At 45.8% G+C, this 16,452-nt stretch overlaps 1 long non-coding RNA gene across 1 annotated transcript in view; it reads right to left on the bottom strand.

The window, feature by feature from the left end:
• Positions 1-5,280: 5,280 nt before the first annotated feature.
• The window catches only part of LOC147748838 (uncharacterized), a 502,888-nt gene continuing 491,716 nt past the window's right edge, over positions 5,281-16,452 (bottom strand). The window contains exons 4-5 of the long non-coding RNA XR_015309778.1: positions 6,601-6,663; positions 5,281-5,355 (exon numbers count right to left, since the gene is read on the bottom strand). This is a non-coding gene — a long non-coding RNA (uncharacterized LOC147748838). The remainder of the gene's footprint in view (positions 5,356-6,600; positions 6,664-16,452) is intronic.

Below are 16,452 nucleotides of genomic sequence, written 5' to 3'. Positions count from 1 at the left end.
AAATGTGATAAATTGTCCTTTAAATTTCTTCGCTTTTCCATGAATTAGAGTGGCCTCCGCTCCTGTATCTACCAATGCTCGGGCCCTTTGTATATTACGATGTCTCCAAAAAATGTCAATATCTACATAGGGTCTATTGTCTTTGTGAGCCCAACAGCGTACTGGAGCTTGACCTATTTCCTAGTCATTCTTATTACGTTCTAACAACCAAGACAAATCAGGGTAAATGCTCTCAAATTTCTTGGACGATATATTGTCTTGTTCATAACCATCCCTATTACGAAATGGATTCTTGTCATCTGCATGGTATTGTGAATTTCGTTCAGAAAATCTATGTCGATCCTCCCTTCTCCTCATCTCGGGGGACTGATCCCTTTCATCTCTATATCTACTTTTAACACAGTCATCTCTCCCCCTTTCTCTTTCCCCCTCTCTCCCCCTCTCTCTTTCACGCCGAGGGGACACATCTCGCTCATTCCATCGTCCATCACGCTGGTCCGAATCATCACGACATCGATCATCCCCACTGTCATCAGAATATTCACAATCACAGTCATTCTTTCGCACACGTCGAGCACCCTCCTTCCGATCCAAACGACGCTTGCGAAACATGTCCCACAAGTGATTATTAGGTTCACCATCAATGTCTTCACTCTTCACACCATCAGCCAGTAAAGCAAGAAACATATCACGTCTAGAGAACTTATAATTCCCAGCAGTACGACCCTCAGGTCTGGACTGTCTCTCAGGTTTAAGCCATTCGCCCAGTTCACCAAGCTGACGTACAGATTCAAGCACCATAGACAATGCATTGCCAGTCTGATTAATCAACAAAGTCATCATAACCTGTTTATAAGCAACAGGGGAAGAACGGATAATGCGATTCCGCACAGAAGATGTCAATAAACCATCCAACAATCTGTCAGACGTACTCAGAAAAATCGCAGTTTTCATCACTTCCTCATTCAGCCTTTGAGCCGCATCGCGCAATGTGTACCATGGCTTGTCATTCAGAGGCCAATCATATTCAGTAGGGTATTTGTGATTACAACCATCAGTCGCTAACTGAAGCAGACTAATTTGACCAGCAACATTATAGTTACGGAAATGATCCTGAACAGTAGAATCAGAACTTAAAGAACAAAATTTTAAGGCATCTCCCGCGTCTAACATGATACCCGCAGCACCCAGTTCATAAAGGCGCACCATCCATGTAAGCAAGGCCTCACCGGGCCGTTGCCGAAAACGTTGCAAAATGTCACTAACTTCCTGTTGCGTAACATCTTCCAAACTATCCAAAGGAATACTATTTGGATTACCAGGAGCTTGCTGTAGTTTTCGTCGGAAAACCGGATGTGCCGAAACCTTAGGACGAGCATCAGAAGAAGCCCGATCCACAGATTTAGAAGGACATTTAGATTGAGAAATGTCATCAGATTGAGAATACCGACCATGGTCGTCGGAACTGTCAAGTTTGTCAAAAGTATTAGATTTACAGTCACGGCCGGTATGAGAATACTCGCGTCTGTCAGACTCCTCAGCTGAGGAGCCAGAATCATTCAAGTCCCAGATATTACCATCCCATTCATCAGGATTCCAATCCAGTCTGGCTTTCCGTGGGTCTGGGGCTTTGGGGGGCCTGGCGTTGGCCCTGTGCTCCCGCGGGACTGTTTTCGGCCTGTGCCCTTTTGCTCTCTTGTTGGTGCTGGGGTGTTCCTTCTCGCTCCCTTGTTGAGTGGTGCGCCTTGGGCTTCTTCGAGCTCCTCTCCTTTGCTTTCGGTTCCGGGGTTTTTCCCGTGTGCTCTGGGGGCCGGGGCTCTGCCTCTGTGGTTTTGCCTTTCCGGACCCGGTTTTGGTGTCCCGTTCGCTTTGCGTTTGGGTCGCTGGTGCTCCTCTTGGCTGGGTTGTGTTGGGCTTTGTGCTGTGGGACCCTTCTTTGCTTAGGGTCCTTCTTGGTCCCTGCTGGGGTCCTTTCTTGGCTGCTCCTTCTCTTGGGCTTTGTCGCGGTCCTGGGTTGGTCTTCGGTCCTTTCCGGGTCCGCTCCCTTCGGTTGGCTATGGCGCTGGGTCCGTTTTGTGGGCTCTGGGCTTCCTCCCTCTGGTTCTCCTTTCTGGGGAGGTCTTGCTATGGTCAGCTGTTGTGCCTTTCCTGGGCCCCTTCCTGGTTGGTGGTTCCTTTTTTGGCTCTCCTTCTGGGTCCTGGTGGTGAGGTGTTGTGTGCCTCCTGGCTGGCTGGCCTGCCTGCTCTGAGGCTGGTTTCTTGAGGTTGGGCTGTGGGCCTTGTTGTTGGCCCTCTGCCTTTGGGGTTTCGCCTTCGGTGGTTCCGTGGTGTCTCCCTTTTTCCTCCTGGGGGTCGGTCCTCCTTTCCGGTTCTGGGGTTTTGGTTTCCCTGGTTCTGTGTAGGCCTTTGTTGTTTTTCTTGGTTGTGCCCTGGTTTTTTGCCGGGTCTGTTTTTGGTTGGGCTTTTTGCTCTCCCTGACCTCTGTTATGGTGGTTGCTGGTTTTTTGTCCAGGTGCCTCCTGCTTTGGGGGTTTGCCCTGGTCTTGGTCATTTCTAGGGCGCCGGGAACTTCTCCCGGTTGTTTGGCTTCGGTGTCTCTGCTGGGGTTGGCCTTTGGTCGGCCCTGCCCTATGGCCTGGTTCCTCTGTGGTTCCTTGTTGCTGCCCTCTTTCAGTTCTGCTGGGGGCTTCCCCTGCTGTGTGGGGGTTGTCCTTCTGCTTTGTTCCTTCCTGGTCCTTCGGCTCCTCCACCCTGTGCGGGCTGTTCTTTCTGCCCTTGTCCTTTGGGCAGGGTTGGCCTGTTGGTCCCTGTTTGTTTGGCGGCTTGGTGGGGCCTGGGTCCGGGGGCTTCGCCCTTGGGGGTTTCTCGCTGGTTGGTTTCCCTTTCCTGGCTCAGTTCTTAGTTGGGGCGCGCGCGCTTCTCCTGGGCTTCCATTGGTCGTGGGGGGGGGGGGGGGCCTTGGTTTTGGCCCCTCTGCTTGCTCCCTTGGGGGCTTGGCTCTGCTTTCATCCCCCACTTCCGGCTTGCCTGGTTGGTGGTTCTTGTTTTCGTGGCAGTCCCCTTCTGGCCTTTGGGGTCTTGGTTCGGGTCTGTGGGGTTCTGTTTTTTGGTCTGGTGCCCTTGTTGTTGGTGGGGTTCCGGAAGGCCGGGTTCTCTGCTTTGGTATTCTCCATATTTTAAGGAATGGGACGAGGTCAGGAGGGACCTGGGGTAATTTCCTATTACTTACCGGTAATCTTCATTACTCCTGGTCCCGTTGACCTCGTCCCATTCCTTACTTCCCTCCCTCCCTCCCTTGCAGCCGTCCTTCCTGTTGTTGGCTTGGTGTTTTCAGGCTGCATGCTGGGATGGTACCGCTTATGTACTTCCAGTGGGAGGGAGCAGGTAGGGTATCCCAGCATGCTCCTTTTCTTTTTTCTGTCGTGGAGATGGTCATCTCCATATTTTAAGGAATGGGACGAGGTCAACGGGACCAGGAGTAATGAAGATTACCTGTAAGTAATAGGACATTAGTTTAAATATAACTCGTTTTAATAAAATTGTGCACAACGAATTTGGAACAAGATAACAATATTACATTTGAAGAATATAAATGTACATTATAGCTATGAGAAGGTATTTTGGGGTTTTATGGATGATTAGAAGAAAGAATAGTGCTTTAAGCAGGGCAACAATAAATGTCAGGTATATAAATTTGTCTGTTAACTAATCTATTTCCTAATTTTCGATTTTGAGGGATTTGTTGTGAATTAATTTGGAATTCGATATGTAGTCAAAATTGAAACTTTTCCTACTATCTCTTTATAACTTTAAAGAAGCGGTAGGAAACTGTGAAACACGTTTTGGCAGTATAAATGTCTTGAGAGATAATTTCAAATCTTTATGAAAATCAGTAAGGAAGAAGAAAAGGAAGATGTATAATGTTTTGTCACAATCGATTTGGTGGACTACAGGACTGAGTTATATATAACTAAAAGAATCTCTCTGTAATAGAAATAACAGAATTTTGAAGACATTGTGAAATAAAAAAAAGAATTGGTATAATATGAGATATATTTCAGGATTGTGATAGAAAATAAAAAGTTTTGGAAATGTTTAACAGGTTGAAAATTAATTGCTGAAGACAAATATGCTGATAAACATAAAAAGGCTGCTCCCCTTTTTGAAACTGAGTAATGCTGTTCACAGGTAACTGACCATATATTAAAAGACGGACACTGCAGGTCACATCTCAATCTCCACTTAATCCATTGTAAACAGAGCTGACAGTGTGTGAGCCTCCATTAAGGATGCTCACCAAACACAGTGGTCCGAATGCTGGAGGGGAGGAATCGAAAAACTGGACTTTTCATGGTTAGACGACATTTTCCTAAGAGCGTTGAGCTCAGCACTATTGTCTTGAACTGATTCCTTCCTTGGACCATCATGCAGTTTGAGTACTCTGTTTTAGTGTGTGTTCAATAGGGCCTGTGACTCCCCTTCTTTGAGATGCAAGAGTGCACTGCAGGGAATTAAAAAGAGTTATTGATGTCAAATGCCAGTACTCTATGCACACATATCCTGGGACTGCCCAGACAGATGGCCACAGCCGTAAAGCTACAGAAGTGAGAGGTACCAAACGAAACACTTGACAGTTTGAAAAGGAACTTCTATCTCATTCTGTTGCCTTTAGTCTCTGGTGGTGGAGTGTCAGACCCTTCCTACTTCTGGGGACTACAGCCACGACTTCCAGGGACTGATTTTCTTTTCACTGGCACCAATCATGAGCTGTCTTAGGCTGAAGGACCCCTGAGGTACAGAAAAAACGAAATTATGATACGGGAAAAACACGGTATTACCAACACGTGTTTTAATAAAACTGTTATCTGACATACAAAGCAAATTTTCTGCAACCAGGAGTCGAAAACAGCTCTGTCCAAGAAAAAGTCTGAACATGCACTGGCAAACTGCAGAACACAGCTTATGAGATCCAACGCTTTAAATAAGCCTAAGTCATATCGAATACATCCACTAAATATATGTAATTCATGGTACTAAGAGCCTTAGCTGCGGCGCTGAGCTAGCCATCAATTTAAAGGTAGCAGAGGACAATAATCTGGATCTCATTCTATTACAATCTTGTCTTGTCTCTGGAAACATACTCAGTTAATGGGGTAGGCTCCTGTTTTCACATTTGTACTATGAACCTTTCATATATGGTGGACTCTTTAGACCTCGCTCTAGCATGATGCAATGCCGTCTCTGGGTTAACAATGGTGAGTTCCTTTCTTACCTGCATAAAGAAGACTTCTGGTTTGTGTTAGCCCTCCTATAGTATTCTCTTGGCCCCAAGACCCTTGAATGGGTCTTGTAGATCTGTGGAGTGGAGAAAGCAGACAGGAGTCTTACTGACCAAACTTTGGACTTTTACATAGGAAGACTTTTCGGATCTGCCAGAGACCTTAGCAAGGTTTTTTTAGGTGGTAGCCTCCTTAAGATGGTTCTGAGAAGTCAAGAAGCATGATAACATAGTACCTACAACTCTTTATTATCCATTAACCTAGTGTAGAAAAATGTCAGAAGTTATACTAATGCTTATAACAACGATTATTGATATGGTGCATTGCAGGGGTAAATACTAAAACGGAAACTATGAAGAAAATACATGATATCTTATTAATATCTTATGGAACGGTCTACAAGAAATCCTGTATTATTTCTGCTAGAGTGAAAAAGGTACTCAGTCCCATATGCCTCTCCTACACTGCTGTGAGCTAAACTCTCGTATTTGTTTCGACTCGAGTCCAAGTCCAATGGCTGAGAAATGTAGCAATTCTCCCCCAGAATGTCCCCCCACCACAGTGATCCTCCCCTCCATCCAAATACAAGTTTTTCTTAATGCAGTGTTACACTGAATAAAAAAAACATGCTCATGAGAAAATCACCTGAGAAATAGACACTCATAAGGCACAACGTTCGCAAGCGCCGAGACACCCAAGGGCATTTGTTTGCGCTTTACAAATTTCAAAAATAAATAAATAAATAAACTGAACTCTGCTTCCCATGCAGCCTATGCATGCCAGTAAGCAAAGCTCTGAGCAATACATGTTTGCTGTACACGCTTAGCAAACTCTTCCCAAACCTACAAGGTTTCATAATAACACAATTATATGACAAACCCCATATTAGGTCACCCTTCCAAAAACAGAGGTGATAAGCCCATAAGTCTCAAACCCCATGTTTAAGTGAAGACCTGCAACATGGAGACCTTGCCCTTTTAGTATAGAGTTGGGGTCGGCTACAAGGGCCCTGCTGTCCTCTACCTGAAACAGCCCAGAAATACCCCACCGGTCGCAATTTAACTAAACAGAAAAGGTTTCAAGGCGGATACAGCTGTACCAATGCATTATAAATCAAAGTAACTTAGAAGTACTTTTCAAAACATAACATCAAGAAAAACATTTTAGTAAGATGTGTGACTTATTTTGATCAGCGTGGGGGTTAAGGAGCACACATTGTTAGAGGAACCATAAACAATTGAAAAGTAAGAGTGTCGGATAGGCCCATTGTAAACCTTCAGAGAGGACTTTGCTTCATTTCAACTGAATGCTTTGTACGTACCCGAGGACAGCCTTCAAAGACACATCCTGAGTTGGTGTCATAATTCTTCAGCCACTGGACACCCTAGACAATGAAAGATGAAAGACATGGTAATCCGTTACTTTTGCTGGTCAAAACTCTCACATTCTATTAAGAATTTGACCTCTGATAACCCTACTACTTCCTTTGTATGGTTTCCAAAATACTCCTTACCCAATCCCGGAGTCTGTTTTTAAACAGGTGGCCCAGAAACTCCGAACTCTCCTGTGGCAGGGGGTGCGCCCTGTATCGCCCTGAATAAACTGCAGATAGGGGTCTAAGAGGGCAGACTGGTAGCCCCAGATATTAAACTCTAATACTGGGCCTCACAACTTATTGTAATAAAAGGCTGGGTCTTCGCAGATAGGGAAGAACCGGCCTATAGAATGGACAGAGACGTGATGCCAAATGGGAATCATGAACCTCTCTTATACGCTAGTTCCCTGCATCAAGACTGCCCATCACATACGGCAATGGTGGCAAAATGCTGGAAAGAAGCAAACAGATATCTGGGCTGGCACACTTGGCTGTCAGGTATGACGCCCCTATGATTCGGGGACTAACTGAAAGAGGTGACCACTCTGGACGGCTTCTCAAGATGGCAAACCATAGTTGTCGAACATTTGGGGAACGTGCGGAGGGACAGGGTGCCCCTCCCTTTCGATGATTTGAGACAGGAATATGACCTGGCACTCTTCCAGAGGTTCCCCTTCATGTGACTTATACATGTCCTAAAAGTATTCATACAACAAGGTAGGGTCCTCCCTGATTCCCCTCATCTAGAAGACAGACTATTAGTGGACCTCATTCCTGACAAAGGGACATCAACAGTATACCCGAAACTAATGAATAACGCAGAAAACCCACTGGCCCCTCTTAGAGGTGCTTGAATGGACGATCCGGACAATATTCATGAGGAACAATGGACAGAAGCATTACAGAGTCCCCGGGACATAGCGATCTGTGCAAGGTTCAGGCTGATCCAGCTTAGAGTCCTACACCATTCATACTACTCCGCACATTGCTACACAAATGGGGAAATATACAGACGCTGCGAAGTACGAGGGGCTGTCAGCAAGAGGTATCATTTGTTCATATCTTATTGGAATGCCCAATGATTGGTTCGTTTTGGAGAGGGGTGATGGCAGTGATATTGAGAGTATTGGGTAAGGAGGTGTCAATGGACGCCAGGTGGCTCCTGTTGATGATCAAGGGAGAAGAGGACTGGCCCCGGCATACCAGATTCTGGTTGGCATTAGCTGCAGCAGTAGCCAAGCGCAACATGGCGCTGCAGTTGAGGATACCCTCGTCCCAACAGTGGCCGAATTGGAGGCCAACCTAGATTGGTGCCATCGAGCAGAAGAAGTATTATACAAAAGCAGGGGATGCATCAAGAAGTGGGAGAAGATATGGTCTACCTGGCAGGCATACAGGGGCAGGTAGGGAGGGCTGGGAGTTCCCCAACAGTACCTCACTCACTGAATCATGAGAAAGGATAAGCTGGGTACAACACACACCCCAGGCACGATGCAGTGACAAAAGAGAGTGTTTCGCACGATTCCTTGCTTGAACCAACTGTGATGTAACAGAATATGAGAATTCAAATTGGTGATGTACATCCAAACCCTTTTAGCCTAGTGATGTATAAAGAACATGTTCAATAAAAAGAATTTAAAAAAAAAACTATTTTTACCTTCCACTGTACCACCTGTGCTCCCCCTAAGAATTCTCACACAAGACTAGCAGGATTGTTGAAACCCCTCCCCACCCTGCAACAGCCTAGGGTCATGATTTTCATGTATTTCATAGTGGAATTCCCTGTTTCATCTGATTACCACACTTAGGGGCTTATTATGCAACCGACCAACATCATGTCAGAATAGAAACTGACCAACTAGTAGTCGTCTCTTCCAACCGACAAATTAGGATGCGACCACCCATCAGGAGGTCGTAAACATCCATTTTTCCATTGAGGCTTGTCCTGGGCTTGGAAAAGGGACACAGCACTAGCTGCATTGATAAAATGGATGTTTTCAAACATCCATGTGTCTGGCACCATGTGGTTCCTGGCACGCAAGGTATGGATATTTTGGGGCACCACAGGTGCCCCCCCAGGCCTCATAGCGCAGACCGTGGAGGGATGGGAGCCCTAAAGTCCCTTTCCAACAGCTTTTCAGTTGGACCGCCATTTAAAGGCTGTCTGAAATCCATATGGTAGTAGCTGAGCAGGCACCGCTCTTATTGTAGGGAACAACATTCAGCTGAATGGTCGGACTGGTTCCTTGAGGCTCTCGAAACACTCAATCAGTTGGTCGCTACACCCTGCATCCAACCAACACGCATCCTAATGCAGTGGTCGGGCTGCTGCAGCAGATGTCGGTTGCGATCTGACCAACATTGTAATGTGCTAGGGCATTACTTCACCATGTTGGAACATTTCATATCCCTCAAGAAATTGCCCAACCCATAAAAAATGCTAAACATAGTTCAGGAACAAAAATATTGACTTCATTGGCTTGGAAAGAACTAATTAAACTAATTAGTATCACTTTGTAAACCTTAAAATTAACATCCACCGAGCTGAACAGATGAAAAGATTAAATCAGACCATTAAACAGCACTTGGGACGTTTCCAGGTAAAGCATCATACAAAACAGAACAAGAGAACAACATTTACAACAATAATTCCTTGAACAGTTCCATGTGCACTTGATGGGCTGATAATACCCAGCAGTAAAAACAAGCATTTGCAATGCAATCGGTCTCGCATTTGTGAAAGTTAGAGCTTATGACAATGTTTTTTTACTTTTGTGCTTTTTGCTTTCAGTGCAGTGATTATATTTGCATAAAGCTTTTGACATTCATATGACTTCACAGCACTGGAGAACCAGGAAATGGGAAATAGGTTACGAAGTAGGAGAGGTGAAAAATAAATGACACCAATGAAACGAGACATGTTGCATTGCAAATGCTTGTTTATTTCAGTGTTTGATTACTGTTAAATGCTTTACAGTTCCTTTGTTTAAGCCTTGCTGTTTGAAGCCACAGCTACCCAGGGCTGAGCTTAAGGTTTTACAAACAAGTCTGATAGGACCCAAGACAGATTTTGTGAGTGTATTACACAGTAAGGCTGCACAGTCATACCATATAACACACCCAAATCCTCACACAGAGCAAATGACCCAACATGTTTACATGTACATATCACTGCACGTAGAACTACAAAATGTAAATATATGTAAACCTGCCATACACTGATCAGCCACTGAGCTGCTTAACTTCCTTGTTGGTTAAAGATGCGCAGCTGTGCTGCTTTCCTAAGACTGCTTTCCTAAGACTCCAGTGACTCCACCCTCCTACACGCCTATCCTCCACCTCTGAGCCGACTCACCTAGCTTAGAAGTAAAACCCTCTTTGAGAAGACAGGCTTAAACCTCATTGAAGAATGCTGATGTTACTCAGCTAACGCCCACTAGAATGTGAAAGGGCTTACAACGTACAAACTGACTTAAACCTCAATACTCTCCGATTAACACAATAAAACACTGCACTCGTCTATAGAACATGTTAAACCAGAAATTGGTGTATCATGAAAAATCTATAATGAATTGTCTTAAGTGCATTCACAATAAACATCAATGTAATGCAATATGCATCTTTTTTCAACTTGATGCTTAAGCTTGATAAAAGTTTACACTCTTGGACTTGTTTCCACAGGACAGTCAACATCCAAGAGAACAAAGCATATATTGAATGCCACACTTACCACCACATGCACCATATACTACCACCCTAAAGTACACATTGGAAGGGGGGCATGCGGGCGTTGCCGATCCATGCCATATTTTCAGAATAAACTAGTTCTATTCCGATAGCTTGTTTTTACATGGCTATCTTAAAAATGTGACATGGATCGATGGACACACTGCATTAGAGTACCTTAAAGATATGCTCAACACAGAACACCACTTCATGGCGGTCATCATATGGTTTACAGTAGAACGTCAAAAATACTCAGCAGGGCACAGGCATTACATATCTCTGGGATTCTTTGTCGCCATCTTCACTTTGTGTTAATTGTTTTCCAACACTGGTGTTTTGTGACATACTGAGGTTGACAATGACACACTTTAAACATTAAGAAATCAGTTGAGTCACAGACCAGAACAACAACAACAAAAAACCACACACAACAAAAAACACAGTAAATATTTAAAACGGCCTAAAACAGGTGGGAGGACAGAAATTGAAAGTATGCCCGATATCAGCACTGTTTGGGCGATAGGTCCTGTGCTCGCTTCCTGACATTATAATATAATGTTAGAGTACTGCACAGTCAGGTACACCTCCCCAGTAACAGGCAGGGGCCCATCCCTACTGTTATTTCAGAAGTCTTAGCTTCTGGGCAATCTCTTGAATTTATGATTGGGTTCACCTTTGTCGAGGCTGAAGAAAACCGGTTTCCGCCGTTTGTAAGAATGCCCACTGGGTTAATCACTCGCTGGAGAGATCTCACAACCTGCCTGTCAGAGTTTATTATCTCAGTGGGTTAGCTCAGCGGGTTAATGTACCTGATGTATGTATTTTGTAGATCAGAAATCTGAATCCAACTCATTGTTCACCCGCCTGAGGTCAGAAAACGGGAATCAGTTTGAGCGGTTAGTGCGTTATGAGCGTGGGGAGGATCTGGCGAGTTAGCCTTACTAGACTGGTGGTTAGTTCTATTTCAGCTACTGTTACATGAAGCGACGCGAGAGGCGCCGAGATTACTCGGGAAATGCCGTTCCTGGCAAAGGCAGTGAGCTCACCTCTCTCTGAATCGAAATGAAGCCTCTCATGTGGAGTATCAAGGTATCCCATGTTATCTGAGACTTTAAACCCTGTTGAAAATACAACTGCATGAACCTTTCCAAAAATATGAACTCCCAGAAACTTGGCAGTGCTGACAAAATCATCCCACAACAGAGAAAGACACACATCCAGATTCTGAATCTGACACGGTCTCTTCTCCGGTGCCTCAAGGTGTCTGGTGCACAAGCAATAAAACAAGTTTCGTATGGGCCAGGTGCGAGGAGGCGCAGAGCTGCTTTGGCTGGAGCGTCTGGTCACTGCGCATGCGCGTTTGAGCCAGTTCCTTTGGGCGGGACTTCCGTCTTCGGAAGTCCCGCGCACGCGCCCACAGAGTGCCTGAGAGCGGGGCTCCCATGCCAGAGGGAGAGCCCGGGCTACAGAAGTCCCGAATGGCGGTAAGTGGGGCTTAGTTCTAGGGGGGAGGGGGGTGCGCTTGTGTGTGTGTGTGTGTGTGTGTATGTGTGCGATGGCGGCGGCGGGGGGTCTTTGTATGTGTGCGTGCATGTGTGTAGGTGCGCTGGTGTGTGTGGGGGGTCTCTATGTGTGCGTGTAGGTGCGCTAGTGTGTGTGTAGGTGCGGCGGCGACGGGGGGGGGGTGTGCCTGTGTATGCGTGTGGCTGTGTATGCGTGTGGCTGTGTATGTGCGCATGCGTGAGTGTGGGTGCGCGTGCACGCAGTCAAATCCAGCACAAGAGAAGCGCGTGGCACCCTCTTGTCCCTCATTCCCCGAGACAGGCAGCTATAAGTCTCCAGCTGGACGCATCCTTCGGATGCAGTACCAGCGAAAACCAGGACTGTCTCAGAGTGTCTCAACTGGCATTGACAGCTATGCAACTGATGCTGAACTGACCTCAGCTACATATGGCTCATGACACATCTGCCCCCTTAGGTCTGGGACTACCATATTCACTGGCTAAGTTCTGTCTAAATATTGGCCAGTGGCCGTCGGTCTCCTTGTAATGGACAAAGGTGAGAACTGAATGGGACCTGACCTGTGATATTATCTGAAAAATATTTCATGAGTTTCTACCATGGATTCATGATTTACATTTGTATAGGCATACAAAGTGATGGTGGGAGAGGAAGAGTTCATAGGCTAGACCATATCAATAATTTTACCACCAACAGAAAATAGATTTTAATAAATCACACAACGTTTGATGTTCACAAGACTTGGAACACTTGGACTAATAAACTTTGTTTCATTTCCAGAGCTCTCAGGTTTCCCATTTCCATGTGACAGTTGCTCATTCAATCCAGTTTTTTCTCATGTCATAGTGGGATTGGCATCCCTGTTGCTCCCATCATAAAATCAGTACTACAAGACCCAGCTTGCAAAGAAACATAATGACTGAATATGTTACGCATGCATGGCACTGGGACATTATAGAGTTCTGAATATTCCACAGACTTCAACTTGAGCCCGTAGAGGAAGGATTGCTTACTGAACTTAAGTCCTGAGATAAAGAGAGGGGTGCTGGATCACTCGACTAACTGAGGTAATACCCTCTTGTGTGTGCCCCTGCCTCGACCTCCCCATTGAAACGTGTAGCATTTTGTCCCCCTCCTCAGCACACACGAAGATCATACATGGATGTATCTTTTGAGACAAGGATTGAGACCCACCCCCAGCATCTGTGGTCAGATGTGCAAGTCATGTGCACCCTTTTTTGAGGATTAAGGCAACTGACAGGTCAACAGTCTGTAAAGAACGGATAGTGTCCTCAGTGATACGATTTCAGTAACAGGACATAAATGTGAACCTGTTGCTTGCTAGGAAGAGTGGCCTACTGGCCTCTCCTGTGTTTTATAAGTGGTGTGCCACTGCCCTGTAACTGTTCCCTTCCTCAGTCCATCAGGGACATGGATGTTGCATGTGTGTACCATTTTGTGTGTAGAGGGTGTGCGTCTGCAGCATGTGTAGCCATGTGGCTAGAGCAACAATGGGATTCATTTTGTATTTGCGAGAGTCTAGTGGCACCCACAATGGATGGTTGGAGGGAAAGAACGTACAACAGAGGTCAATTGCAGGGCTCCCCACAGAACGTTCCAGGGATCCTTTAAAGTGGGTTAAAACTGTGGAGTGGAGGGGAAAGGAGATAGAGAGCCCCTTTGAAGCTAGTGACCCTCCCCTACCCTTTTTCTAGTTTATTGTTTTCTGGAAGGACTACCACCACACAGGTTAACAAGAAGTGAAAGTGGGGCAGCCTATCTTTGCCCTTCTATCCTTTATTTGAGTTTTCCCTACCTGGAGACTCCCAGCTCCACCCAACCTTTATTTATTTATTTATGCGTTTTTATATAGCGCGGACTTTACCCGAAGGTGTCAGAGCGCTTCACTATAGGAACAGAACTGATACATGAGAACATTACAAGTGAAAAAATTACAAAAGCAAACGTTACATTACATGAGGCAAAAGTGACAATCGTGAGCAAACAAAATACAAGAGGTATCAAACGGTGCATTACAGGAGGAAAAATTGACATGTGTGCAGGTTACAAAAGCGTACAAAGTACAAGTAGAGGTATTTAGTAATGGAGGACACTCAAACACAAGAACAAACATTACGTAGGCAATGGTCAGACTTTATTACAAAGACCTTGGCTGGACCAGTCTCAGTGGAATAGTTGAAAAGAGCAGAACTGTTCAGTACTGGTCTCAGAACTGACAGCTGCAATACATAAATGCTGTGTGCATCTTTAGTATAAAGATGGTACAGAATCTTCATGCCATTGTTCCAAAATTTACCTGCCGGATCCTGGGATTCCAGGGTCTCCAAGACAGCAGCAACAAGAAACTTCTTGAAAAGGTTAGGGTATCCACCACCTACTCCCCTTGCAAGTTTCAGCACCAGAAAATTCGAACTCTACTTTGAAATGCCAGGATAGGCTGTCTGGACTCCAGTTTTAGAGAGAGTGAGAGAGAGATAAACAACTGTTCGGGAGAGACATTGTTGGTGTCTTTTCATAAGGGAAATGCTGCTCAGAAGAAAGTGGGGCAGTGAAGGAGTCGAAGCAGGATGAGCTGAAGATGTCTGCTTTGCACCGGGAAGCTTTCAGGTTAAGGTACTGTAAATTGTAAATGTAAATTGATACTTGTATAGCGCACTACTCACCCGCAAGGGTCTCAAGGCGCTTGTACGAATACCGCTGTGGAACCTGTCCTGGCTTTCCCTGTGAGGTGTCCACTAATGGGCACCCCCCAGGGTGGAGGCCAGGCATCCTTAGAATTGTGGGGGCCGTTGTGGAGATTAAGCAAGCTATTGCCCAGAGTTGCAGAGTGGGACTCTATGATTAGGATAGGCACCGAGGTGAGAAATCAGGTCCATGGAATTTTGAGCCCAAGACCCGCCGAGGCGGGGAATTGAACCCTGGTCCCGGGCTAGACCTCTGCATCAGGGTCTTCCGCTCTAACGATTGAGCCACACTTCTCCACTGTGTGACACACTTGCGTACCCACATGGCCAGAGCATAGCTTGGAGCTAAAGGTCTGTTCAATTTTCCCCACAACTTCCAAATGCCTCAAAGGCACAATGCTCTACAACAAACTGGATAGCAAACCATGTTCTTTAAAAGACAATGTGGTGGGCGAGAATTACAGTGACATTGAGGCCACCATCAGGAACTAAGTATTCATCTGCGGTGTGGACCTAGTTGCTTAGGTGGTGGGATAGTGCCTGGATCCAAAGAAGATTTCCAAGCTGCTAGATCTATCCAGGAGCGAGTACCCTGGCCTTCTTGGGTCCCTGCTTCTGATGCTGGTGCTGCCTCTGCTTAACTGATATCTGCATGCCGCCACTGGTTTCAACTCCATATCAGCTAGCTAGCTGGGGCGAGACCGCTACACTCTGGATGACAAATATTGTGCAGTGCACTGCCTTTTTAGTACCCTTATGTGTCCCTCTGGGTTATCAGGAGATTAGATGAAGCTGGTCCTCTTTTGGAAACACACACAATTCCTTGTCAGGATTTCACATCCTTCTCTCATACTTCCAGCAGTTTCCCAACCTCTTCCATACTGCATGCCACAAATGTTTGTCGTCTGGCTATCGTCCTGCTATGCTCGGCCTTTCAACTGTGTTCTTTCTCCTGACAAAAAACACGAGACGTAGCTCTGTTAGCCACTAGCCACATACAAGCCCCGTTCTCTCTCTTCAGGGTGAGATGTTTGCTCCGTCGTTGTCCTGACATCAGCTGGCATACCGTTTTTAAGACACGAGGGCTGCAGGTGTACTCTGCTTTCCCTCTCTCTGAAGCTTTGACCAGAGACGCCATCAGATATAGTAAACCTAGCACAGGTGGAGAAATGTCCCTAGGTTGATTCTCCACCCCAGCCACTACGTAGTTTAACCCGGGAGTCACACGTGCATCTAAAATTTTGCAAAGTGAGTGGGCAATGTAAAGCTTTTCAAATACTGTTAAAATGGGACGTCCCTGGTAAAGGCCATTAAAATGTGTAAACTAATGCTCCTTAGTTTCATCATCCATGAAGGCAAGCGCTTTAGAAAAACACGCCTACCCCATAGATCTTGTGTTGGGATGGACAGGTCCCTCACATCGTGATGGATAGGTACCCCTTCCTTGAGAGCCCAGAACTGTAAAGATGTCTGGATCCCTGGTGCTGATTTCTGTTGTCATAGGTGAACGAAGGTAATGTATGTCTGCCACATGACATAGGCCCATCTCAGGGACTCTGCTCTTGTTTGACAGGGAGGTGTGCCGAAAGTGCTCCTTTTACAGTGGTGGAAGGTCACTGCTTTGCCAGGAGTTAAGTAGCTCGAGCCTGGTGGTGGCAGCATACCACAGAGTGATCAATAGAAGTGAGCAGGGCTTTCTACTTGTGCCACTGGAGTGAAGCCTAAAGGCTCACTCGCGTAAAGATCCATTGCTGGGTGTTTAACTCGCCCTTGTCCTACATAAGGTTAGTATGTAGTGCAGGGCATGTGTGTTATATGTATGTGCCTGGTGTATGTTTGCCTGTGA

This window comes from Lissotriton vulgaris, chromosome 1_1, assembly GCF_964263255.1.
Source record: "Lissotriton vulgaris chromosome 1_1, aLisVul1.2, whole genome shotgun sequence".
NCBI classification, from domain to species: Eukaryota; Metazoa; Chordata; class Amphibia; order Caudata; family Salamandridae; genus Lissotriton; species Lissotriton vulgaris.
Note: the sequence above shows the minus strand (reverse complement) of the source record. Positions and strands in the feature narration are given on the sequence as shown.